Source organism: Pinus tabuliformis, chromosome 2_1, assembly GCF_031772625.1.
Source record: "Pinus tabuliformis cultivar Carrire ecotype Pingquan chromosome 2_1, CPIR1, whole genome shotgun sequence".
In the NCBI taxonomy this organism is placed as follows: Eukaryota; Viridiplantae; Streptophyta; class Pinopsida; order Pinales; family Pinaceae; genus Pinus; species Pinus tabuliformis.
Genome location: NC_142299.1, coordinates 240,992,290 through 241,019,527, shown reverse-complemented (window position 1 = coordinate 241,019,527; position 27,238 = coordinate 240,992,290). Strand labels below are relative to the sequence as shown.

The window sequence follows — 27,238 nt, the reverse complement described above, 5'->3', positions numbered from 1 at the left end:
CATGTTCCAAAAAGGCATTACTTTCAGAGGTCTAGAATATGGAGAATCTATTCTTATGGCAACTTTTACCTACTATTCTAATTATATGCTAGTTATAAATTCGGTAAAAAAAACTCCTAATAACATTCTGTATCTGCTTAACCTTGGAAAGTTTCAAAAAATTGCATGATTATTTGTCAGAGTAGACTCCTGTTATGCCTTTCTCACCATGCAGTTGAGTTTGCATCCTTGTCTCACTGTTCCGGTCTCCCTTGTGCGTATGGGATTTTTCTTCTTAGGTTCATCACAGCTTCCAACCACTTCCATGTTGAACAAAGCTCCACTGTTGGCATTTGCCTTAAGCTCAGCCACCTTGATGTCTAAGGCTATCAAATCAGTTCAGGCTTCCACCTTAAACTGCTCCATTTTTCCTTATGGTAATTCATACTCGTTGTCCATAAGTAGTTGATACGATTTTCGCTCATGCTCCTACGCAATATTCTTCTGTTGGAGGGTATTCAACAACCCTTTAATTGATTCTAGCAACCTTGCCAACATCCTGTTAGTTTTAACCTTCTCATCCTCCTAGAGTTGATTTCCCAAGTTCACCATTATAGGGTTGTAATACTCCACATATCGGGCTTCAAAAGGTGTATGCCACCTTTGTTCACAGTTACGATCACTCAACAACAACGCTGTGTAGGATTGGAGCACAACAAAGAGCCATATATAACCACACCTTCTCCCGATGCATCTCCTTGTATCATTGAAATGTGGAATTGCCAAATCCATGCTTGAATCTCGATAAGCTCTATGGAATGTTAATCGTGTGATACAAAGGGATAAAAATATAAACGCTAGTCTGCAGTGGAGTGAATGCATAATTAGGGCCGAGGCTCCTCACACTTGTGTTAACATTTTCCAACCTTGTTGCATTGAAACTTGATGCTACTTGTTCTCCCATTTCACTGTCTTAGATTGCCAAATGTTAAAGTGATTTAGACAAGGGTTCATTCCCTTCAATTTGCGTGGTCAGAAAATTAATGAGTGCCCTCGTTCCTTACATATTTGTGTCGACATTTGAGTTGTTAACCAAATGTTTGGTGAGAGAGGTGTGCGGACGAGATCTATCATGGAGAGTTGATTTATTCCGTTGTGAGAGTATTTATATAAGCCACAATGATTGATTTCAATGGTCATGGATTGGGTGAGTTGTAAATTTCCCCTGCTCTAATGTAACTACCTTATTGGCTAGTGATCTACGATTGTATTTAGTTGTCTATACACATGAAAGAATTGATTTGCTCAAATTGCATTATTTGCAAAATGATCCTATATAGAATGGGAGGAGAAGCTATACTTTGAAATCATTTAACATTCCACATATGACATATTAAAATCAATGAATCTCCAAACATTACTATTTTGATGATTATAAGAAGAATTTCGGCATAAATCACATATAGAAAGACCTTTGTTGACGCGTTTCGAACCAACTAGTGTGGTTCATCGTCAAGACAAGTTGAAGAAACAGATCCAGTCTAGCATGTTAAATAGTCTAAACAAAGACTCCAACAACTACAAAAGATTAATGATTTTTGTTTACCATTACAATTTCCAATCCTAGCCAAAGCGCAAGATATTCAATTTGATTATTAGATGAACTTCCTATCCCAAGCATATTGAATCTCTTTTTGTTTATTAAAGCATATGATAACCCTCCCATTAACCCACAATATTATTTTTTATTTTTATTTTTAAATAGTAAATAAAGCAATAATATAATACATTTAAGTTTGATTCGAGGATTATTCAAAACGAAGATATCTCGATATAAATTGCGATGAAGGTGAATACTAGGCCACCCCCAGCTCTCCGCTCTCCTCTCTTGATTGGCGGGAAACTAAAGACGAAGAGCACGGCAAAGTCAGACGAAGCGGAAACAGACCTAATTTCTTCCACTACAAAAATCTCACTCTTCGTTTTACACGGTATTTTAAAGCCCCTTCTCTGTTTCAAATTTATCACAGTGAACCTGCCAAGCATTTGTACTGTCCATGATTTATCATACTCTCTTGGCGAAATGCCCTGAAATTTACCATAATTTTAGTCGTTTGAGAGCTAATGTATTTGAATAACTAGATTTGACGCCAAGGTTCAAAACCCGCGGTGGACAGCAAAAGCTCTGATGTAAAACTTGCCTGCAAGCGTCGATGGATTTGCCTATATTGTCTATTCCCTGTAGATTGAACCAAGGACGAGCTGGTCAAGGTGTACTGGCTTACCCAATATATGTTTCTGCACTGTGTGGAACCCCGTGAATCGAAATTAGGTTGATAAATTGGTGAAAGTCATGTACTTCTGTTGCATCATGATGTTTGACCTAGTTTTTTTGTTGGGTTAATATATATTTTCAAATTGGTTTGGTTGGAAAAAGGTTTCTGGTTAATATAACCCCTCCTGAAGGATAGTAGTCCATAGCCAAAAAGATTAAGCCGACTCAAAAACTGCTTATCATTTGGCATTTCTCCTTTTTCATTAACAGGATACCCGGATTCTATCGAACTAAAGCTTGTTTTCTTTATCGAGAAATTTAAAGAGCGAATACATATATTAATGAATACAAAATCAATAGCAAGATTCTAGGTCGAATTTTTTTTACACCAGAAGACCAGTTGGCAATTTTTTGGAGGAGTATGCCAGGCCTCCCACGCTGTGTTGGTTCTCTCTCTTCAATTATCACACGAGGTTGACGGCTGTAGACGTCATCCAGCTAGGTATCCAGAGAGTTTAGCACTCTCCTGTTGAATTCGGCTTCTTTATGCCAAGCAAGGTCGTCATTGAACTACTTGAATGCTTTGTTTAAGAAAGTTCGCCACCCTCTGTTTGAAATTTGTTTGACCCCAATTTACCTGCTCCTCTCGCACCCTAAGGAAATCAAACATTTACTCAATTGTTGTGAGTGCCCTCTCGTTCGATACCCTGCTACAGGTTTTAGGGTATGGTTCAAGGTCAGGAATGTGGGTTCCTTGCTCCTCCCGTATCTTGAGTTTGACGAAGCAGTCCTGGGGTTGGAACCTACAGTGTCGCAACAATTGGCATCAACAAAAAAATGACGGGAGTCATCACATTGGGTTATTGACAAAACCGGGAATAATTGGCAGGCATAAACTCAGACTAGCATTAGCAAAAAATTGGCGAGAGTCATCGAATTGGGATATTACAAAATAAGGAATACCCGAAAAGCATAAACCCGGACATGAAAATCTCAGAAAAATTTGGAAAACCTGTTGATCCAAAAACCTTGGGAAATAATGGAAGAAACCGGAGAGTTTTACAACAAAATTGGAAGTGATTATCAAATTGTTACCCATTACTGCTGTGAACGGTGCAATTGGTTGACCTCTAACATTTGTTCACATGGAAAGAAGGGAGATGGTCGACTAAATGGTCCCTATTTATTACTAGATTGACATGAGATTCACACAATTGTTAAGATATATGATTCATCACTAGGTGAATGGGTAATTCTCTTTTGACTTTTCATTAACTTAATTACTATATTAGTATATTATTTTTATGTTTGTTACATTGGCATTCCCTTGAGGAATGCTCTGTCCTCAAAGCAGAATAAATAGGATACTCTTTAGTTTTATGGTGGGTTATTTTTGTGCTTGTTTGGTTTTAGGGTTTGACTTTGTTCTTGTTTACATCGTATCCTAAAGTCTTTTGACATGGTTGATTAACATAAAAGCTTGATGCTTCTTGGTAACAATTTTTTCTCGCTTTTGTTGTTTTGTGTTCATGTGTTTTTGTTACTCTTTTTTGATTAGTTTTAATTTACCTTTATTGAGAGTGGAGCCTTTAACACCAAATGATTTATAATGTTGATTTTTCCAATGAAATTCTCTGAATGGTTTTTCAAGGCTGGTAGTACCATATCCATATCAACAAGTGGTACATTGTAGAATATTGTCCAGTTCTTGTATTTGGATTGAGGCTTTATGGTATCTGCCTACTTCCTTGTCCTTTTGTTCATTATCCACAATAATTGCGAGGTCCTTGGCGGGGTACATCAAAAGGTTTAGTTATCTAATGACATTGATACCTATATAGTTATGGGAACTATTGGAATCTACAAGTATTGTTGAATTTCTAGTTTTGACAATTCCGAAATTGCCTCAGTCAATGTCAAAGTTAGTGAAGGTGTCTTTCAATCTATTATAAAGTTTGCTTACATTGCAAGGTGTATTTTTGCTCTCAGTGATCTTGGTCAAAGTTAAAATTTTTTTGGGCAACAATTACAAGGTTGAAAATAAAGTGTATCTCCCTCAAGTTTGAGAATGCAAACTCAAGAGAACATTGTCTCAAAGTATTGTTCCTCTACTCAAATTAAAGATAGTGTAGGTGAACCTGTTTGAGCCTATCTTAAAATCTCAAATAGAGACATGTTCATAATATTTCCTATAAAAAACCTTGTTTGATCAATAGAGTGAAAATCTTTGTAAAGATATTTGATCCTTAGACTATATTCATCTCTTATGGTCTGTATGATTTCAATAAGAATCAATACAACTAGCAAACTCTAAGAAGACCTAAAGGATACGCGTAAAAGAAAGGTCTTTGCTAGAAATGTTTTGTATCCTAAAGTTAAATTGAATTAAAGTTTTGTATATACCCGGGCAAGAAATATTTCCTAAGAATATGTTACCTCTGTGGAAGAAGTCTTGCATTATGTATATAACAAAGTGCTTAAGATGGCTGATCTCTGAAGTTCCTTTCTGAGCCAAAGGAAGTCAAGGAAATTATTTGCAAGAAGTCACTGGTTACCAAATTTGAAGAAAGTTCCTTGAAGTCACTTATTTAAGACATAATGCACCTTGGATACATTACTAATTTGAATATTGCTCATTGAAAAGCCAAGATACTTGATTTGGAAGAATCAAGGATTTTATGATCTTGGAGATGAAAATATAATTTTGCTACCGATTAATTAAACGCTACACTTGTTGCTACTACAAGTGTAGGAATTTACAGGGTAAGTTCCTCAGACAGAACACCAAAGGACACCGCTCACAAACAGATCACAGATCAATACACCAGTATTTTGACGTGGTTAAAACCCTCAAAGAGGGAAACAGTCCACGGCCTGAGCCAACGCGGCCACTTCAGGCAATTTATTAATAAAAGAATGAAAATTTACATATGCTTCTCTCATAGACGGATTACCCTACAAATGACCCTCCATGCTCTTTAAATAGAGATCATGGACCAATCGGGTGTTAAGCCACGGATCAAGTGTCGGTAATACCGAGGAGAGAATGAACCGTTGGATCACTACATATCGTGACCGTCGGATTGTAAGTTACAAAATGTACATAGTAAAGAAACACACTTTACCTAACTCTATACCTAACTCTATACTAGACCAAGTTGTACTTAACTATTTCCTATGTGTCGGAATATCCTAACATCCCCCCTTAAGAACAACTTGGGATAGGATTGAAGGATTTACAAATATGACACAATAGGAGAAGGAAGGAGGCACTAGAGCCTATCCCCCCTTAGTGACAACTTCCTGAACTCCAACCATAAATCGAAGTTTAGTGGACTTCGCCTCTGTGAGAGCCTTTGTAAAGATGTCTGCAACTTGATCATCTGTTGAACAATATTGCACTTCAAGAACATGGTCGTGAATGAGCTTTCTGATGAAGTGCATGTGCAGTTCAATGTGTTTGTTGCGTTGATGTTGGACTGGATCTTTGCATAGCTGAATGGCACTTTGATTATCACACCAAAGTGTAGTCGGATGCTGCTGCTGAAAGCCAAACTCTGATAGGATCTGACGAAGCCACAAGGCTTCCTTACTAGCTTCTACGGCACCACGATACTCTGCTTCTGCTGAAGAAAGAGAAATGGCACCTTGTTTCTTGCAAGCCCATGTAATAGGTCCTGAACCAAGAGTGAACACATAACCTGCAGTAGAGTTCCGATCATCAGGGTCACCAGCCCAATCTGAATCAGTGAAACCAACCAATAGAGGAGCTGCTTCGGCACTGTAATGAATCCCAAACTGAATTGTACCTCGAACATAACGAAGTATTCTTTTAACTGCTTTTCAATGACTTTCATGTGGATTTTGCATAAACCGAGCAACAAGGCCAACGGCAAAGGAAAGGTCAGGACGAGTATGGGTTAGATACAAAAGTTTTCCTACAAGTTGACGGTATAAGGTAGCATCAACTTCAGGAGAAGTACAAGTGACTGAAAGTTTGACTCCAGACTGAAAGGGAGAAGGGGTTGGCTTACAGTCTTCCATGTGAAAATGGCGTAGAATATCATAGGCATACTTGGACTGAGAAAGGGAAATACCTTCCTTGGATTGCAAGACTTGAAGACCGAGAAAATAATGTAAGTGTCCTAAGTCTGTCATTTCAAACTTCCTTTTAAGGCTAGACTTCACATGGTTTATAAGGTTGGGATCACTACCAGTCAGGATAAGATCATCAACATAAAGAACAAGAATGATAAGAGACTTGCCCACTTTCTTGGTGTAGACAGTATTGTCAGAATGACACCTAGAGAAGCTAGATTCTAAAAGAAAGTTATCCATTTTGGCATACCAAGCTCGAGGAGCTTGCTTGAGACCATAAAGGGATTTCTTAAGCCGACATACAAGGCTGGAGTCTGTTTGTATAAAGCCAATAGGTTGTTCCATATAGATTTCTTCATGCAAGTCCCCATGCAAGAAGGCGGATTTAACATCCATCTGATGGACTTCCCATTTGAAAGAAGCAGCAAGGGAAAGAACAAGGCAGATAGAGTTCATTTTGGCAACAGGGGAGAAGGTTTCAGTGTAGTCAATGCCTTCAACTTGTGAAAAACCCTTAGCAACAAGACGAGCTTTATGTTTATCATCTTTCCCATCTGGTCCATACTTGGTTCTGTAAACCCATTTGCATCTAACAAGTTTTCGTCGATTTGGTAGAGGAACAAGATCCCATGTATCATTTGCCAATAATGAATGATATTCTTCATTCATAGCTGCTTCCCAATTTGGATGGCCTGAAGCTTCTGCAAAGGTGTCAGGATCATAATTCACTGAAGCTTGAGCCAGTAAAGAAGAGGCTCTCTCGAACTGAGAACGTGTACGTCGCTGATCCGTAGGATCACCGGCAAGATCACCTGCTGCATCCCGAGTAGCACGGACCCATTTTGGAAGCTGAGGAGCTGAAGGGGGATCCTGAGAAGGTGGGGGAGGATTTTCATCCTCACTTTCATCATCTGAAGAAGAAATATTTTCAAAAGTAGAAGAGATAGGGAGAGGTGGCACATCCTCCGAACTAGGCTCGCAGGCCGATATATTTTCAGCAAACTTTACATCTCTTCTAATGATAACATTTTTGGACTTAAGTGGAATAAGTCTATATCCTTTGACATCTTCAGAATATCCAACAAAAATACATTTTTCACTCTTAGGTTCTAAAGCTTTAAGTTTCTCATCTGGAATATGGGCCCATGCTTCACTTCCAAAAACACGAAAGTGACTTACATCTGGTTTGATTGAGCTCCATGCTTCTTCTGGAGTGATATTCTTTAAAACCTTAGTAGGAGTGCGATTTATTATGTAATTTGCACAGTTAATTGCTTCTGCCCAATAATTAAGACTAAGTCCTTTAGATTGAAGCATACAATTAGCCATTTCCTTTAAGGTGCGATTCTCCCTTTCAGCTACACCATTTTGTTGTGGAGTATATGGAACAGTATGTTGCATTTGAATTCCATTCTCAGTGCAAAAGTTGATGAATGTGTTTTTAACATATTCTTCGCCATTATCAGATCTTAGCTTAAGAATCTGATGTCCAGATTGTTTTTCAACAAAGGCCTTAAAAGCCAAGAACATGTTAAATACTTCACTCTTGAGTTTTAAGAAGTATACCCAAGTGCGTCTGGAGAAATCATCAATGAAAGTTAAGAAATACTTGTAGCCAGAGAATGAAGCAACTGGAAGTGGACCACATAAATCACTATGCACGAGCTATAAAGGGGCTGAGGCGTGCCAAGAGGCACGTTTTTCAAAACTGTCCCGATGATGTTTTCCGAGTACACATCCGGAACAAACACCATCTCTGCAAGATACCATTGGAAGACCTGTCACCATATTTTCTTTACATAGATTCTGAAAAGAGCGATAGTTTAAGTGACCAAATCGCTCATGCCAAAGTTTGCTCACTTCATCATTATGAGCAACAAATACCGAGGGAAGATTTGATGACCCAAAGTTGTGAAACTTATACAACCTTGTAGAATCATCAGCAATGCCAGTAGCTAAAATCTGTCTAGGATCTCTTAGGTCCTTAATTACAACATCGTGAGGTGAAAATTCAACGATTTTACCTTCACTTGAATGGGTTATCTGATATACAGATACAAGGTTGCAGGATAAGGTTGGAACACATAATACATCATTAAACTGACCATTGTCTAGATGAACAGTTCCAGTCCCTACAACACTAAGAGATCTATCATCACCAACATATATATTTTTGGTGTTACAATCATTTAAAGAAGAAAACATGGCTTTGTTTTTGGCCATGTGATAAGAAGCTTCAAAATCAATGAGCCACTCATGAGAATGAGAAGAAGAAGATACATTTAGTGCATAGCCAGACCGAGATGCTTGACAACCACATGCAGAAAGTGCCATTCCTGAAGATGAAGTTGAAGTTGAAGAGTGCTCCAAATGGATGTTATGCTTCTTCATTGCTGCTTCCAAGGCTTCCATCTTCTTAAAGCATTTGGATTCTAAGTGGCCATCTCGATTACAAAAGTTGCAATGTCTATCAGTCTTCTTCCCTTTGTTTTTATTTGTCTTATCATTTTGTTGAAATGATTTTTCATTTTGAGGTTGAAATTGCTTAGGACCCTTGTTTGGTTTAGGACCATTCTTTTTAGGATACAACTTCTTAGGATTCTTTGGATTTGGTTGCTGCTGGGCGGCTAACGCTTTCTTAGAAGAGTTTCCAAGATGAAGAAGACCAAGGTGTAAGAGTTTTTCTTGTTCTCTTATTAAAGAATCACAAAAGGAATCAAAGGAAGGGGACTTGTAGGTTTGTCCTTGAGAAATGAAGGCTTCTCTTGTAGAATGGAAGGTGGAAACAAACACAGAATAGGCTGGTCCCAACTTAGTAAGAATGGAGTAGATAAGGCTACTATCTTCTTTCTTAACCTTAACACCTTCCAAGAGAAGTCTAAGGGTCTTGAACTTGGACAAAAAATTTTCAATGCAAGAAAAATTATTGGGGTCCAATGTAAGCAATTCATTTTCAAGTTGATGGGCTTTAAGTTCATTTTTAATTCCAAAGACTTTAGTAATCTGTTTCATTGCTTCATCAGGAGTATCAAGTTCTGCAATATGGAATCTAAGATCTGGAGAAATAGACATCCCTATCAACCCACGTGCTTGGTCTTGTCTATTTTCCCATTTAGCTGCCTTGTCTTCATCTTTCGGTTTGGTCTCTTGGCCTGTGGCTATGCTGTAAAGACCTTTACTTCTAAGTAAATCCACAATGTAGGACCACCATTGGAAGTAGTTGGTGCTGTCAAGAATAACTTGGCATGGACTTTCCATTAAAAAAAAACTGAAGCTATAGATGCTGAAACTAAGTGTTTCAATGGAAAGATCTCGAAAAATTAGGCTGTTTAAAAAAACGGTTCTAAACGGCTTTCGGATGAAGAAGTTATGGCTTTTTGAAGAAAATTTGATGAAGTCGCCGACGAAGTGCAGGAATGTGCGGAAATGAAAAATCCGCCCCCACAAAATGGAGACTTGAACCCAAGACCTCTACTCTTATAAATTAGCTTTGCACCAAGTGAGCTATACAAAAAGTTTGAGAGAGAGAGAGAGAGAGAGAAGGGTTGATGCTTTGGGTTGCGTGCTTGCTTTGAGAATGCTCTTTTTCCCTACAAAACAAAAAACACTAAACCCAACACGGACATACAAAAAAACGAATCTTATGGCTCGAAGTTAGCTTTAGTCGGAAACTAAATATTTCTCTCAATGTTTCTGATTTTCCGAGATCACACTAAGGTGCAGCGGAAAAGAGCATACGCATGAGAAAAATCCTTCATTTCTGTTTCTGATTTGCCCAGATCGCACAGAGTCGCGGGGCAAAGAGCATACGCAGAAATGAAAGGTTCAGATCCGGTAATAAAAAAGGCTAAATAAACTGAAACCGAAATAAACAGAGAGAAAATGACTGTAAACTGCAAATAAACACTATATACCTCCAGATCTTAAAAATGACGCAGCTAGGGCTACCGGAAACCTTTTCGCGTGAAACGAAAGGGGTTCCTCACTGGAACAGATGCTCTCAACACAACAGAGCAGTCCTCTCGGCCCGAAAGCTGTCAAAAACAGTAGATCTAGGAAATGGTTGTCGGATGCAGTTCTACCGGCTTCAGATTTGGATCACCAACGGACGCGGCCCTCAAATAGCTCTGATACCATGTAGGAATTTACAGGGTAAGTTCCTCAGACAGAACACCAAAGGACACCGCTCACAAACAGATCACAGATCAATACACCAGTATTTTGACGTGGTTAAAACCCTCAAAGAGGGAAACAGTGCACGGCCTGAGCCAACGCGGCCACTTCAGGCAATTTATTAATAAAAGAATGAAAATTTACATATTCTTCTCTCATAGATGGATTACCCTACAAATGACCCTCCATGCTCTTTAAATAGAGATCATGGACCAATCGGGTGTTAAGCCACGGATCAAGTGTCGGTAATACCGATGAGAGAATGAACTGTTGGATCACTACATATCGTGACCGTCGGATTGTAAGTTACAAAATGTACATAGTAAATAAACACACTTTACCTAACTCTATACCTAACTCTATACTAGACCAAGTTGTACTTAACTATTTCCTATGTGTCGGAATATCCTAACAACAAGTGCTGTTGAACAGTGTTTGAAACTTCTAAAGAAGAGGTCGAGCTCCTTAAGATTAGAGACCGAAGTCATATTAAGAAAAATGAGTCATTTTACAAAAGCTCTCATTATTATCACTAATAAACTACTTGGGTTGAAAGAATAAGAATCAATGCTGAGAATATTAGAACAATAAACAAGTATGCTGGGGGAGCCCTAATCTTGTTTGGAATATTCTTCACTGTTTGCTAAAGCATGGGAATTGTATGGATTTTGGAAGATGACAAAATATGTTGGACTTGTAAGAAGGTGCAAAATGGATCTTTGAAGAACTAGGGTTTAGAAGACTGAATGAAAGTCTTGGACATGAAAATTCTATGGTTTTTACACATTTGGATATCTAGGGTTTGTAAACCCTAATAGACAAAAAGATCTCTAGGGTTTGTGTACAAAACCCTAAGATTTGATTTAGATCAATGTTTCCTCTAGAAATAGAAACCCTAGCTCTTGCAAGGAAGGAATGACATGTTGTCGCTTAAGTTTTAAACCTAAGTGCGGGAAAAGCCTTCAACCCCGCAAGGTATTAACTTTATGGTGCAACGCTCGTAATAGGGGTTGTCACTCTGATCCCTATTCACTACGTTTAAGCTCTCTCCTAGACAAGCTAAGGGGGTAGTCCCTAAAGATGGATGGAAGGGGGAAACTTGTCGGAACAACAAGTTCTAGGAGACTAAGGGCAAGACAATCACTTTACTCAATAACTTGATTTTAAATGGATGGCAAGTGAGATTGTTATGAGCAATGTAAGAATATATTTGATTTAGATCAATGTGAGATTAACAGTGAGACCAGTGCTTTAATTCAATGCTCAAATTAAAGACTTGCGCAATTAGATAGTTCAAGCAATAAGAGAAATAATGCTACAAGGAAAGGTTAGTACAATATATTGAAATATGAGCCAAGAGATGACTTACAAAGTAAATTAGAAATTGTACTTCCACTTCAATGAAATAACAATCTGACAATATAAGAGTAAGTGACAAGTACATAGAATAATATTGCAATTAATGAAGGATTGCTCACAAGTCAATGATATGAAACAATGTTAGATGAATGATATGCAACTACACCAGGTGAGATGCACATTCTTGGTTGATTTTAGTTAGATGCCTATTCTAGGTGAAGGCTCTCTCCTCAACTATTGAAGCAAGTCTTAAACAAAATTGTAGAAAGCACTACTAGGGAAGGAGGGTAAGGCCATTAATGACACCTACCCAGGAGTTCTAACAACCCAAGTGCCTTCGTTCCTACAAGGGATTGCCTGCAAGAGAATTGCAAGTCACCCGTTTTAACCATTGAGTAAAGGTCAAGCAGCTCAAATTAGATATGAAGAAGGTGATCTTAACTCTCTATCAAACAAGCTTATGGTTGGAGGTAAGTTGTAAGGATGCAACATTAAATCTAGAATGATAGTGCAAATGACAATAAGATATGATTGCTTCAATGAGATCCAACTATGGCAAGACGCTTCAATGTAGAAATTAACTTAATTATAGCTAAGATTAAAGAGACTCACTTGGAGCACAAGACTATAAGATTCCAATAGCAAACCAATGAAGCACTGTAAGATATACTCAATGAAATAATAACAACTTCAAATGCCTTTAGTTGTAGTGCTTATTAGGATGTTCTTCACTTCTATGATATGACAATTAGAAGCAGTGAGAGATAAATGATTTAAGCACAAATTATTAATCGCAGATGAGATTGCTAACAATGATTTTAAGGAAAATTAACCAATGCAGATGAAATTTTAATCTAACAAGAAAGAAGAGAAAGGGGTTAGTGACTAGACCTAACACAAGAGAACAAGACAAGGATCCTCCCTTTTAAATAAGGAGGAGGATACCATGGGATTGAATCCCAAGCTCCTTTCAAGCTAATGATTTGATGCCTTTATTATTAGAGGATTACAAAGAAAAATCCCCTTTGGTAAAGGAAAAGGCCTCTTGGAACTCAAAGAGGGATACAATGATGAGAATGCTTCAAAATACAACCTCTTCAAGTCACAAAAATGAACCAAATCAACTATCAAATATTCTTCAAAACTCTTCAAACAAGTTGATTATAACCCTAAAATTGCTTGCACCAGTGATCAAAATCGCTCATGGCCAGAGAGGAAATAAACCTTAAAATTTCTTGAATTCAAGCCTAAGGTGATGGCCCTGTTACCTCTCAAATTAGCAGGGGTCCTAGGAGGGGATCCTAAACGGCAACTACTAGGTCAAGGGCAACAATGGAGCCATAGCCCACTGTCACCTCAGCTAAAGCTCCTTGCTCTTTACAGACTTTCACCGATGGGAGGATACCCAATATAAAGTGAATCACTAGAAAGATGAATCAATGAAGAGATAAGGAGTGATTCCTAAGGCCTATTCAAGGGAGAGACTCAATTGTGTGGTTTGCTTGCTTGGGAAGCAAGGTGTAAGGCTCTGTAAGAAGGGCCAAGGGAGTTTCAAGGGCTAGGTTTTGCAAATAAGCTTTGTAAAGGAGGGACCTAGTCCTAAAAACCCTTGTGAAGACTTGGTTTCCAAATGGTCTTTGTGAGATTATCTTCGAAAAGTTGCGGGACCACACGGGACCAAGTGGACCCAAAATTAGGTCAAGTAAGAGGGATTGGTCACTCAAGGAGGGGCTTGACCTAATTGTGGAAGAGAAGAGGATCAATGGACAAATCTTCTTGGAATAGAATGCAATGATCCAAATGAGGTCACTAGCCAAGGGAAACCTAGGGCAGGAAACAATCCTTGAGCTAGGGCTTGCAATATCTCAAGATCCCACCGTCGGATTTGCTTCAAATTTGGAGGGCCTCTAGAGCAAACTCTAGCGCAACTATGTACCAAAAATCGAAGTGTTTGGATGGCTAGATTGTGAGATAATTGATGCCCTAGGTGACCTATGTAGGCTAGACCTAGAAAGAAAGAGAGAAAGGTGAGAAAAATATGCTTTAAGGTGATCACCTATGGAGGACTAGTGCCTAATCCTTTGGAAGAAATGGAGTCAAGACAATTCCGATGTTTGGGGTGGTTTCACTTCATCAAGGAGGCCTTTAGAACAATTTTGCATGGCAATTGGGGCATGGGACAATTGCTTCAAGGTCCTTATACTTCGATGTGCAATATGTGATGACTTATGAAGATAAAAATATCTTTAGGAACAGTCACTTATTCAAACATGGCCCATGACATGATGCAACATTATAAAAAGGCAAATTTCCACCATTTCACACAAGAAAAACAACAAATTTTAGCCTAGTATAGCGAAATTCCCCAACAACATGCATGTGACATAAGAAAATGACAAAATAGCATTAAAAGAGAACTTACATGTGAGAAAAAGTATATCCAATCATCATCATATGTCAATATAAAAGCTCCGAGACAAAAATGAAGAGATCCAAACATCAAAGTTCATCCATCCATCCAATTTCATCCTCCAAAGAGAATAGCGAAAATATCCCAAGAGAATATGATCCAATCCAAGTGATGATGATCAAATGATTCCATCACTCTTTTATTTATGCACTTCCTAATGAATTCAATTTAGCTAATTAGGCCTAATTTAGCTCCTAAAATAAAATAATGTGCATAACAACGAAATTTTTGGTGACAAACCTACCAAATAGCTCAATAATATAAAGATAAGCCTCTCAATAGGGTCGAATGATCAAAAAAGTGATGTTGTTGGGCCTTTGAGGAGGCCTGATGAAGTCCAAGGAGTGCCATGATGAAGAAAAAGACTCCAAACATAGTGGACAAGGGGTTGGCCCCTTGTTATCCAATCAAGAACCTGTGGTGCTCCCAAGTGGGTGTGGGGGCACAAGGACACCTCATGGGTCTCCAAATGGATCAAATATGCCTGTAAACCATTTGTAAGGGCTGGAGTGATGACATAAACCCTCCATTTGCATCGGGAGGCATCCTGGAACATTTGCCAAGTGTATGGTGCAACTGTGGAGCCGACTGGGCATGGTGGACCAGGTGCATCATCCTCATCCAAAAGGTGGAACACGAGCAATCAATGAACACTGTTGGGGATCCATGAAGTAATATTTGCTATGGTGGAGACCCATGGCTCTCAATGCTCACCCTACAAGTGCCAATGTGGCCCTCTGGAGGACTAGGACCCCGTATAGGGAGACCAAGCCCTAAATGAAGACCCACCTGCAATCCTGCATAAGATCCAATGCGTCCCCTTGCCCTCCAATACAACAAATCATTAGAATAATCAAGTAATAATGCTTACAAGTTATGGGATCAATGGGGCACTTCATGGTGACATGCTCTTCCATAGTGCACTTTGGCAAGTACAAGTGTCTCCAAGCTCAAAAGGGGGTTAACCAAGGACCCTGTTAAGTGGTTTCAACCTCTAAAGGGGATAACATGTCCATAGTACATCCTTTAAGAAGTAGGTGGAAAATGATATAATGATGGAATGGAGTGGGCATCAAAGTAAGCATCCAAACCACATGTCAAGGTACATTGGGTGACTATAACAAGGGAAGTCCACACCTAGATATATGAATGTAGGAGGGAGCAAATCATGGTATATGAGTTACCCCGACCTTTGTTTTTCCACTCTTCTTCATATGCCTTTTGATTTGATTGATTTTTCTTCATAACTGCTCGGGGCTCTAGGGGATGGAGAGAATGATGTGTAATATGTAGTAGTGGATACCCCCTTTGAGGTGGGGCAGTTCATCGCCAATGAGGGTTTGGGACAATCATGGGTTCCTCAATGATGGAGGGTGCTCATCAAGGGCCCATAGGAACCAGGGTGATGGCCATGAATAAGGGGTAGAGCTCATGTTCGACTTTTGCCCACGTGCTAAATTTGTATGTCCCAACCATCTTTTGCATTTTGTGATACATTTCCTGTTGAGAGTGTCCAAATTATGTTTTTTACTTTCTTTTTAGCTGCATCAACCTCTGGGGCATCGTTGCAGGCCCGACCAAAGGTGTGGACAAGGGGAGGGGGAGGTTAACCCTATGTGGACCCAGTGGATACATGTGGACCCGGATGGGAAAAGAGATGAATGGTGTTAAGATGAGTGGAAGGGGAGCAATGTGGGTGGTGTCGGGAAGCGGGACCACGTAACTAAAATTAGGATTTCCCATGCAGCGCCAACCCTAAAGCTAATGGCCAGTGAAGGAAATCCTACGGGATTAGGATACAAAGGTAACCACGAAATCGGGCAATAGAGACAGGATTACAAACCTAACCCACTCTTTTCTTCAAATCCCCCCACCAATTCATGTCACAAAGTGCCCATGACAAGTAAGGAAAACTACTTAATTATATCAATGAAAAGCCATACCTTTGGGGTTGGGATGCCCACCTTCAAACATACATTCATAATAGATGGGCGAGGGACCACATGGCTAGCTCAGGTGGCGGAGAAAATGGCACATCGAGCCATCTGGGGGCTGCTGGCTGTCGGCTGAGGACCATGGAGGAGAATTTTTTCTCCCATATATACTGCCTGTTGTCGCACAAAATGTCTAGGCACTGCGACAACGCTCAGAGTAAGGGCCGTCACTCTAATCCTTACTCACTTCGTTTAGACTCTTTCCTAGACATGTCAAGGGGGGTAGTCCCTAAGGTGAATGAATGAGAATAACCCGTGGAACAGAGGCTCTATGAGACTTAAAGATGGACAACTTGACGAATGTAAATGAGTCCTGGTTAATTGAGATGAATAGATTAAACACTAATACGACCAAGACATAACCACAAGATAGAAATGATTGTAGTCCAGTGCCTTAATATTCAATTAACCATAGACTAAATAAAAACAAGTTATCTAGAGCAATTTATAAATGTGACGAATAGTGACGATCATGAACGATCAAATGCGAATGCTCAAAACTTTATCATGCAAGATATTCTAGCAATTAAATCCTGTGAAGAATTATAAAATTTAAATGCTAAGCAATGATCCCAGATTTAAAATGATTTTCATTAATAACCTAGATCTAGAACAATTTATCATTCTCCAATAGTCAATGATCTTAAAACATTAATCGCACTTGACAATAGAGAAATCACTACCATGAAAGGACACCAAGGAATTTTAGATTAGCAATTTAATTATTCCTTAGGCAATTAATTTAATGTGGTAAATGAAGAAATTAAATTTTTAATGTGACCAAAAATCAAATCAAAAGACCTTAATTAAAATTAAAATTTTTTAAATGTGAGAGCACAAATTCCTTTTTTAACTTATTTCATTTTCAATTCCAAAGTCACCAAAATTTATTTATTTATTATTATTTATTATTTATTTATTTTTTATTTTCTTCCCCCTTATATGTTTTTTTTATATTAAAAAAAATCAAAATAAAATTACAAGTAAAAATAAAAAAAGAAAAAGAAAAAAGAAAATGTGAAATCAAAACAAGACAAAAAAAAAAAAAAATCAAGATAAAACAACAAATTGAAACTAAAGCGTAAGCAAATAAAAAAATAAATCAAAGAAAAGAAATCAAAATATGTCAAAACCTAACCTAAACTAACATAAAAAAAAATCAAAGTTAAATCATACAAATGAACATAATAAAACAAAGGTCGAATATTTTGTTTGTTGTGCAGGCAGGACGTGGGATGAGGAGCTACGTGAAGAGAACGCTGCGATGGAGAGAGCCACAGGATGAGAGGGAGCAGGAGTCGCGGTAGGGAGCTGAGGCAGCGATGCAAATGGAGTGTGGCGGATAGGTCTTGCAGGGAAACACATCAGGGAGAGGAGGGCAGCATGCAGAGAGGGACGCAACTAGGAAGGGAAACGCAGAGGAGAAGAGGCAACGACAATGAGGAAGGGAAACACGGAGGAGAAGAGGCAATGACAACAAGGAAGGGAAACAGAGGAGGGAGCATATTTGGGGGATGAGGACGCAGGTTTGTAGCAGGTTATGGTAGTTGCGTATGGAGCCACGAATGGGGAAGTAGCTGCAGTTTAGAATAATGACAGCGTTGAAGGTTTTGCAGGAAGGGAGTCACGAAGAAAATGCAAGCAGAGAAAACACTGCGCGAATGCCGCAGCGGAAGGGTTTAATTTTTTTTCGAAATTTTGCAGTGAACCCAAAAACCCAGGTAACAAATCAAAGAAACCAAACAACAAAGAAATGGTAGCCGAGAAACTCTTTAAAACATTTCCAGAAATTTTGATTAAAATCTTGAATCCTTTGCTTCAGATTTATCCCTGAAACCCTTATAAAATTTTATAGATTTAAAAAATTTCAAACCCTCAGATTGCAAACATTTGAATAATATCGTTGGAAAATTATGTTGATAAATCCCAAATATTCAGATTTTACCCTCCAGGGCGTAGATCTGGACTCTACACATATTTCTTCCTCAGATTTGTAGCTGCATGACAACAAGAAAACTCCCAAATGATATATACAATGATAAAAACTAAAACCCAGAAAAACCCACGTTAGAAAAATAATTACAAAATTTACAAACTGCACAAGGATGGTAGATTTATCAGATCTGAGGAGTATGAGTCCAACTCCACTCCTAGATCTGATAATCTAAGGCTCTCAACAACTAGATCTATCAATTTCCCACACAAAAATTAATTTTTTAAATTTTAAGCAGGTGCTAACTTGAAACCTTTCGTGCATCACCAAAAAAAAGTCTTATGATAAGCTCGGTATTAATTTTACTGGGCTTCTCAGAAAACACGGATCGGGAGTTGGTTGGTCCAACTGAAAACTTCCCCTAATGCTCGAAGATCTAAAATCAAGATTTCCCTGCAAAATTTGATCCAACCATAAAAAATAGAGCGAGAAAATAATAATAAAACTCAGACAAATAGAGATACCTGCTATTACGTTCAAAATTTAGATTATTATTCAAACCCCAACAACTGAGCAAGATTCCTATATTCAAATCACTCTTTAGAAGCTATCATCAATGGCGTTAGAAAAAATTATGTATGAAAACAACACATCTTACAGTATTACCATGAAGAGTAACACCAACAAAACTTAACCCCAAAGTCTTTCTTTATTATTCAGAAAAAGATTACACAAGAGCTTCTTGCTAAGCACACGACTCAAAGGTCGGATGAATCGACTGACAAATGACTTCCTATTTAAAGATAAATCTTCCAACGACTAGTTCGAGTGATCCTCGTCAAAACAATCTTGATTGTTGATGAAGTTTAAAATTTCTTTTAATCTCATTTGTCGAAATATTTAATTCTTGAGGAAATTCAAATTTTTCGATTAAATGCACTCTAATTAACTCAAAAATTAAAATTTTGAGTTAATTTCCCCAAAAAATTGACTTTGACTTAACCCAGGGATCAAAGGTTTAAAATTTATCAAAATAATTAATTTACCTTAATCCCGAGACCTTTTAAATTAAATTTTTAAGGACTGATGAATTTTGCCTTTGGAGAATTTAAATTTACCTAGGACCTAGAATTAATTAAATTTATGGCTTAGGGTTTTCATTAATTTTTGGCCAGAAAATTAAATTAATTAATCTATGAGGGGATAAATTACTTTTCCAACCCTCAAGACACTTTACGTCATGATTTTCATATTTTTCACATCATAAGGGGGAAAGCCCATTTGTAATAGACCCTCACAGACTACCTATTTTTGCGACACAAATATAATCCAACAGACCAAACAATTTGTAATAAAAGAATCTAATCAAATAGTTAGGATTATTCGCAAATCAATTTTACATAGAATCGATCTAGAACACTAGGACTCGTCTAAGATCCTAGCGACAAAATCCATTCCAGCTTTGGGGTAAGACTGGAGGAAAACTCTGCCGATCATCCGAGAATGGATTGGTGAGACAAAAAACCTCCCAGAATAGAGATCATCACTAGAAAAGTAGGTTTACCTAGGTCGTTACATACATGACACGGGTTTGCTGAGATTATTTACATTATACACATGCAGAATGGGTTTACATAACATCTTGGAAGTCAGGCTGATGATGATAGCTTGATGACACAGACACATCGATCAAGTGTTATACCTTTTGCGAAAAATAGGGTGTGTACTACTATGGGTCGTTGACACGTAGTGGTCAACACTACCCACAGGTCGTGGGTAACAGGCCCAAGATTTGATGAAATTTTTCCTGCAAACAACAAGATTAGTCTTCAAATGAAATGGCACTAGATAATGAGAATGCCCTCGGTTTGGAGGAAAATGTTGACACCTAATCCGAAACGGATGGGTGAACTGGACAGTCATCTAGAAGATGAACTGATCCGTTGTATTTATGTATATAAATATAAGTTAACTAATGAATAAGATCATAAATTTTCTCTCTCGCTCATTCTGGAGTTACTCTGGCCTGACATGGTATCAGAGCACAGGTCCCAGAAATTGTTGTAACTCCTGCTGTTCTGAGAGCTGCTCATACCTGAGTGCTGCTCTCTCCTGAGCGCTGCTCTGCTCTGACATCCTGAGCGATTCCCTGACTGCACTATAAGCGTTGATGCGTTTCTGATTTTGAATTGATATTGAATGCCCTGCGCTCTCTGACTGCCAGAGACTGCGCCCTCTCAGATCATGAGTCATTGATAATGAATGCGCATAAGCGTTGATGCGTTTCACCTGGACTTGAATTCGAAGACTTTGAGCGTTTACCTATCCTGTAACCCTCGTAATCCTCTAGGGTTTGCTCCAACACCTGCTGTGCATCACGCAATTTCCTAGCAAAAACGCGCATTGCAGAATCCTTGGATACAATCTCTTGAAGCTCTGTCATGGCTTCCTCTAAGAGATTCTGGTGCGATTCCAATATGGATAATATTTCTTTCGTCGTTGTCGCCGCGGCTGACTCCGGAGGAATGCAAGACCCTTGAAGAAATGTGGGAATCGAACCCCGATTTTGGTCTTGTGGTGATATAATTCGTGGAGCTACGTCCTGTCCTGGAGAAATGCTCTGAAAGGGTTTTTATAGCGAATCAAATTCAGTTTGATGTCCCAATGGATTATGCGCCTCCTCGAATGGTAAGACTGCAGTGTGCATTCTGTGTCGACTGTGTTCAAATACCGATGGCATTTTGTAAGTCCTTTTAAAGACCGAGATCCGTTAACAAACTCATATATTGAAGAACTTTGATGGTGAATAGCATATATGGTGAATGCATAACGTTTTTTTGGTATTCAATTGAATGGTGATTCGGTTCTGTGGAGAAGTCCTTTCGGACTTGTAGAAAAACAAGTGCGTTTACAGTAATAGATTCTGCTGTCGCATAAAATTTCTGAAGTTTTGCAGTGACCTATGTACGCTATGGGGAGATCCGCATAAGATTGTATGTGGCTCGGTAATTGAAGCGGAAATAATCAAAACGTTTTTTTTACCATGCATTCGTTTGGACACAAAGCTGCGGGGATTGTTGGCTTCGAATTACAGTGATAGATATTTTTTTCAAATGTTTTGTGCTTTATTTTGTGATCTGTGCGTGGCCTTTGAGATTGCGGGAATTGGAATATTAATACAGTGAAGTGAAGTGATCCTTGCGCATCTTTTCAATTGCATTATATATTGATATATTGAAGTGATATATTAATAGGATGAAGTGATATATTCCATTGCGCTTTTTTCAAAACATAGTAGTATTGCAGTGATGTGTACAATGAAATGCTGATGTTTTTAGCAAATATTAGAGGGATTTGAAGGCTGTAATGTAAGGATTTTTTTTTAGCAGAAGTAATTTTTTACAGAATGCATTCAATCATCTCTATGGTCGGAATAGTTCTCACTGGCAAGGAGAACTATTCTGAATGGTCCCGGATGGTAAAACACACCCTCATCTACAATGAGTTGTGGAAAGGAGTGTGTGTCGGAGAAGAAGACAAAGACCCAGTGCAGCCTACATCAGACAAAGAACTCGCCATTTGGGAAAACAAGAACAGCAAAGCCTATGCATTGATCGCAACATCTGTAAATGAGGAAGTAAGTCGTCATATTTCATCCTATTCCACTGCCTTTGAAGCTTTACAAAAGCTGAAAGAACTCTATGATACACATTCTGCACTTGAAGTTGTTCAGCTCATGATTAAACTTTTCACTCTTGAACTGAAAAATAATGATCCTCTTGCTCTTGCATTTGAAATAAAGTCTATAATGCATGATATTAAATCCACTAAGGTTGAGCTGGATATCTCTCTTATTGCCTTTCTCAAAGCACTCTATCCTACCTACTCCAATTATCTTGAGTCTTTACAAGCAAATGGAAATCTTAAAGATATAACCTTTGACTCTCTTGTGAAAAAGTTTGCTGAAAGAGAGAAAGCCTTTGGAAAGAAAACAGTCCCTGAATCTTCTGAAGAGACTGTTTGCCTTGCTCATAAAGAAAAGCATCCTGCTCAAGATTCTACAAGAGGAAGAGGTGGACGAAGAGGAAGATACTTCAGAGGCAGGGGGGGCAGACATCCTCAAGCAGAAAAGGCAGATCTGCATTGCATTCGCTGCAAACGAAATGGATCACATGATGCTTCTACATGCAAGCTACCATGGGACAAAGTTGAGCAGAGAAGAAATCAGCAGAAAGGTAAAACTGATGACACAGACAAAGGTAAAGCACCTGAATCCGCTCACTATATTGAGGCACAATGTAACATTGGAGTAAATGAAGATTTGTTTAATGCTTCACTTGCTTCTTCGAAAAATGACTGGTTGCTTGATTCAGGAGCAACCTGTCATATGACTCATAGGAAAGATTTTTTTGAAGATTTCACTGATAATGTTGATGGAGCAGTATACTTTGCAGATCAGTCAAAAATCAAGCCATCAGGGCTTGGCACAATCAGGCTTAAACTGCCTGGTCTTCCAGACTTTCTTCTGGATCATGTTCTATATCTCCCACAGCTCAAGAGAAACTTGCTGTCCCTGGTCCACATCCGCCAGCAAGGTCACTCCATTCATATGTTTGATGGAAAGCTTGAGGTAAGAAAGGCATCTGACCATTCACTTGTCATGAGGGGTATAGAAGAAGAAAGACTTCTTAAACTGCAAGGAACCTCTGCTCATGCACAACATTTTTCATATATTTCTCATCATGAAGAAGGTACACTTCCATCAAGTTTATTATGGCATGCTAGATTTGGACATTTAAACTATGATAGTCTCCGCTTGTTGAAGAAAAATGGTGTTGCTGGTTTGCCTACAATTCCTAGAAAACATAAACAATGTGATGCTTGCATTCTAGGAAAGCATAGCAAACAGTCTTTTCATGATTCACATTCAAGAGCACATAGGAAGCTTGAACTTATTCATTCAGATTTATGTGGTCCAATGCCTGTTCCTTCTGCAAATGGAAATAAATATATCATGACATTTATTGATGATTACACCAGAATGTGTTGGGTTTACTTATTGAAGAACAAATCTGATGCTTTTCAAACATTCAAGAATTTTCATAAGTGGATTGAAAATGATGCACAATCTCATATTGGGTCTATTCGCACTGATAATGGAAAAGAATATACATCAAATGAATTTGAACACTATCTTCGCCAACATGGGATTAAACATCAAACAACTGTGCCTTATAATCCTCAACAGAATGGTGTAGCTGAAAGAATGAACAAAACAATTTTGAATATGGTACGATCCATGCTTTTCTTCAAAAATGTAAAGACAATGTTTTGGGCTGATGCTGTTCTATGTGCTGCATATATAAAGAATAGATGTCCATCTAGTGCTATAAGAAACAAGACTCCTTATGAATTATGGTATGGACATGTTCCACCTGTTATGCTTTAATACCAAAGGTACATAGAAACAAACTTGGTGCTAGAAGTCGTAAGTGTATCTTCCTGGGGTATTCAAACACATCTAAAACATACCGCCTCTATGATGAAGTAAATAAAAAGTTTGTTTTATCTAGAGATGTCATTTTTCTTGAATCATCCAAATCTGACAGTGTTGTTGAGCGGCAACTTGATCGCTTGGATAAATTCACAAAACCGAAATCATTTCAAGAGTTTGATAATCAGATTCCACATCTTGAAGGGGGGATTCCTATACTAGATCAACATGTGGAATCTTCTTCTGAAGAACAATCTCCCCTGCATGACACTCCAACAACGGATGATGCTTTAAGTGATGTAATTGATAGAATTGGGAGACTCAATCTTGATTCAGACCCAACTCAATCAACAGAGCAGCCTGGACCATCTCAGAAAGGTCCCCCAAAATGGCTGACAAAGACACTTGAAAGTGTTCATCCTGATGAAATTGGAAAAACAGGAACCAGAAATACAAACCGACAAAATGGAGGTGATGTAGATAACTCTAATTCACCTGTTGATATGGATGTTACTTATGATTGTGAATTGAACTTGTCTACAGATTTTGAACCAACTTCCTTCAAAGAAGCTGCTTCTCATGATGAATGGAAAGAAGCGATGCAGAAGGAGTATGATGCCCTCATAAGGAATGGCACTTGGAAGCTGGTTGATCCTCCATTTGGAACAAAACCAATTGGCTGCAAGTGGGTCTACAAGAACAAGTACAAAGCTGATGGCTCACTTGACAAGCACAAAGCTAGGCTTGTGGCAAAAGGTTTTGCACAGAAGGAAGGGGTCGATTATGAGGAAACTTTTGCTCCCACAGCAAAATGGGCCACCATCCGGACACTCTTTGCACTAGCTGCTCAGAACGGTTGGAAAGTCCATCAAATGGATGTAAAAACTGCATTCTTGAATGGAGATCTAAAAGAGAATGTTTTTATGTCCCAGCCTGAAGGATTTGCTGTGAAAGGACATGAACACAAAGTATGCAAACTTGTGAAGTCCTTGTATGGCCTCAAACAAGCACCACGAGCCTGGTATGAAAAACTAACTGAGCATCTTCTGAAACTCAACTTCAATCATTTTGATCTTGATGATGCAACTTTATTTGTCAAGAAAGTTGGCAAAACAGTTGTATATCTTGTGGTATATGTAGATGATCTTTTAATGACAGGGAACAATGAAAGCTATATTGCATCCATAAAGAAAGAATTAGGAAATTTTTTTGAAATGACTGATTTGGGCTATGTTCATTACTATCTTGGCATTGAAGTAACCCAACATCCAAAGTCCATATTTCTTTCTCAAAAGAAATACATTGGAGATTTGTTAAACAGATTTGGCATGACAGAGTGCAATCCCCTTTCTACTCCAATGGAACAAAACTTGAAACTCACATCTATTGAAGGAAAGGAATTTGAGGATGCAACAAAGTATAGACAGCTTGTAGGAAGTCTCATCTACCTCACTACTACCACACCAGACATTTCATTTGCTGTTGGAATCCTCTCCAGGTTTATGCAAAAGCCTTGTGAGGGACATTGGTCTGCTGCAAAAAGAGTTCTAAGGTACTTGAAGGGAACTCAAGACCTTGGAATCAAGTATACACAGGTGGACGACTTCAACTTGATTGGATACTCTGATTCAGACTTCGATGGAGACAAAGAAACTGGGGTATCTACTTCAGGATATGCTATGAGTCTTGGATCGGGAGCTGTCTCCTGGAGATCACGCAAACAATCAGTACCAGCAGATTCCACAACAGAAGCAGAATATGTGGCAGCAGCTGAAGCAACGAAAGAAATTGTGTGGCTCAGGAAAATTCTTGAAGATTTGCAGGTAAAACAAATACAATCAACTCCACTCATGATTGATAACACATCTGCAATAAAGTTGGCCAAGAACCCAAAGTTCCATGATCGTACTAAGCACATCAATACTAAATATCATCTGATCCGACATCATGTTGAGGCCAAAACAATCCATCTCCGTCATTGTTCCACAAACGAGCAAATTGCAGACATCTTCACCAAAGCGCTTGGAAGAGAAAAGCTTGAAAGATTCAGAACGATGCTTGGACTCACCAACATCCCTTCAGATTAAGGGGGGGAATGTTGACACCTAATCCGAAACGGATGGGTGAACTGGACAGTCATCTAGAAGATGAACTGATCCGTTGTATTTATGTATATAAATATAAGTTAACTAATGAATAAGATCATAAATTTTCTCTCCCGCTCATTCTGGAGTTACCCTGGCCTGACAGAAGAAAAGGTCTAAAATGCTCTCGACCAACAAGGAAATTTTAATTTAAAATTTTATCAAAAAAATTATGGTGATTCTTAGATATGTCCAGGCCCAAAGCTCTTCAAAGAATTTCAGTCCTCCAACTATGAAGTATCCCTTCACACCAGTCAATGAAAAGGCCTCTCGACCTTGAGAAATAGGCCTAAAATAATGCAGCTCCCTTCAAGATTTTACAAGTGGTAACAAGCCTCTTTAAGATCAGTTTCTATGCCAAGATTTATGATGGAAACCCTTTTCAAAATTTCACCGAAACACCTGCAAAATGACAAGAGTTAGAAAATGAAATTCAATGATAAAGATTAAGCCCTAGAGGGCTAGCGGCTAAGAGAAGAAGGCTAATAATGCCCGCTGCCTACAAGGAATAACTTCAAAAATTTAATATGAGCCACAAACAATGATTATTAAACCCTTTTGATGCCAAGTATGACCCTTTGGCAAGTTGACTAGCTGTTATAACACAATTGGGATAACAAACAACACTTGGAATCCTTTACACACTCTTCTAGATGGATCTATTCAACTCTTGGACATTTGGCATGCATGAAAGGGCCTCTTTTTAGCTCACTCATGCCACAATTGGATTATTATTACTATTTTTAGTCCGGGTTGACCACCCCTGTTGACCATTCCAAATAGCTATTATAACCTTCTACTATTTTATTATTTATGTCAGAGTTTTTGCACAGAAAACAATATTTTATTGTAAGAGGTCCTAGCTCTCTCGCTATATAAAGAGAGCCCCTCTCATTGTAATGGTGGTTGATAGTTGGAGAAACTATAGTACTTTTTTATTTTCAATTGTGGAGCATTGATGGAAAAGAATTATATTGCTGAATACAAAGGAAAGAACATCATATCAAGCTTTTTGTGGAGAATACAGTGCTGGTATTGTTAATCTGGAGTGTAAGTGTTTGATAGATGATTAATTATCTCTTTTTATTTCTGATGCAATTGGTGATTGAAAGAATGAAGTGAATTTGATTTTATCGACAAGAAATCATGCATACTTAGAGCATTTTGTCAAAAAGCATTTTCTCTCAATAAATAGATAAGTTTCTTCTTCATTAGAGTGCATTAGGTGTTCTGGAAATTATATTACAGCAAGCATTTATTGGCTGTAGCATGCTTATGTAGTTGTGCATAGCCCTGAAACATGTGAAAGTAGCACTATA

General features: G+C 38.4%; 1 protein-coding gene across 1 annotated transcript in view; it reads left to right on the top strand.

The window, feature by feature from the left end:
* Nucleotides 1-1,816: 1,816 nt before the first annotated feature.
* LOC149199599 (ATP-dependent DNA helicase Q-like SIM) overlaps nt 1,817-27,238 on the top strand; it is a 391,868-nt gene continuing 366,446 nt past the window's right edge. The window contains exon 1 of the mRNA XM_089400631.1: nt 1,817-1,970. The gene's annotated coding sequence lies outside the window, so the exon portion shown is untranslated. The remainder of the gene's footprint in view (nt 1,971-27,238) is intronic.